This window comes from Lupinus angustifolius, chromosome LG10 (assembly GCF_001865875.1).
Source record: "Lupinus angustifolius cultivar Tanjil chromosome LG10, LupAngTanjil_v1.0, whole genome shotgun sequence".
NCBI lineage: Eukaryota > Viridiplantae > Streptophyta > Magnoliopsida > Fabales > Fabaceae > Lupinus > Lupinus angustifolius.
The window spans coordinates 9297333-9298241 of record NC_032018.1 but is presented as its reverse complement, the minus strand read 5'-3'; the positions used below and the strand labels follow the sequence as shown (position 1 = coordinate 9298241).

The 909-nt window shown below is 39.3% G+C and overlaps 1 pseudogene; it reads right to left on the bottom strand.

Moving 5' to 3' along the window:
* LOC109358005 overlaps positions 761–909 on the bottom strand; it is a 2584-nt pseudogene continuing 2435 nt past the window's right edge.

Sequence of the window (909 nt, the reverse complement as noted above, 5' to 3'; positions counted from 1 at the left end):
ATAAGACCTAAACTTATCCAGAGCAAATACAATAGCTAAAAGCTCTTTTTCAGTTGTGGTATAATTTTCTTGTGCATCATCTAAAGTCCTTGAAGCATAATAAATTACCCTAGGCAGTTTGTCCACTTTTTGAGCAAGGACAGCCCCCAATGCATAATTAGAAGCATCACACATTAGCTCAAAAGGGACTATCCAATCAGGTGCCTGGTTAATGGGAGTGGTGGTCAAGGCTGTCTTGAGGCAATCAAATGACTCCATACATCTCTCATAAAAATCGAATAACACCTCCTTTTGCAACAGGTTGGATAGTGGAAGAGCCTTTTTGCTAAAATATTTAATGAACCTGCCATAGAAACCTGCATGACCAAGAAAAGAACGAACCTCTTGCATGCAAGAGGGGTAAGACAATTGTGAAATAACATCTATCTTGGCAGGGTCTACCCCGATTCCCCTATTTGAGATCACATGCCCCAAAACTATGCCTTGCTCTACCATGACATGACATTTTTTGTAATTTAGAACAACGTTAGTTTCGATGCATTTATGAAGAACTCTATCCAGACTATCCAAACATGCATCAAATGAAGATCCATAAACTGTAAAATCATCCATAAACACCTCTATGCAATTCTCTAAAAAATCACTGAAAATGCTCACCATACACCCCTAGAATGTACCAGGGGTGTTGCATAGGCCAAAAGGCATCCTCCTATAGGCAAAAGTACCAAATGGGCAGGTGAATATGGTATTCTCCTGATCCTCAAGAGCAATATGGATCTGGAAGTACCCAGAAAAACCATCAAGAAAAAAGTAATGAGATTTACCTGCTAAGTGCTCAAGCATCTGATCAATAAATGGTAAAGGAAAGTGATCCTTTCTTGTTGCTTGGTTGAGCCTCCTATAATCAAT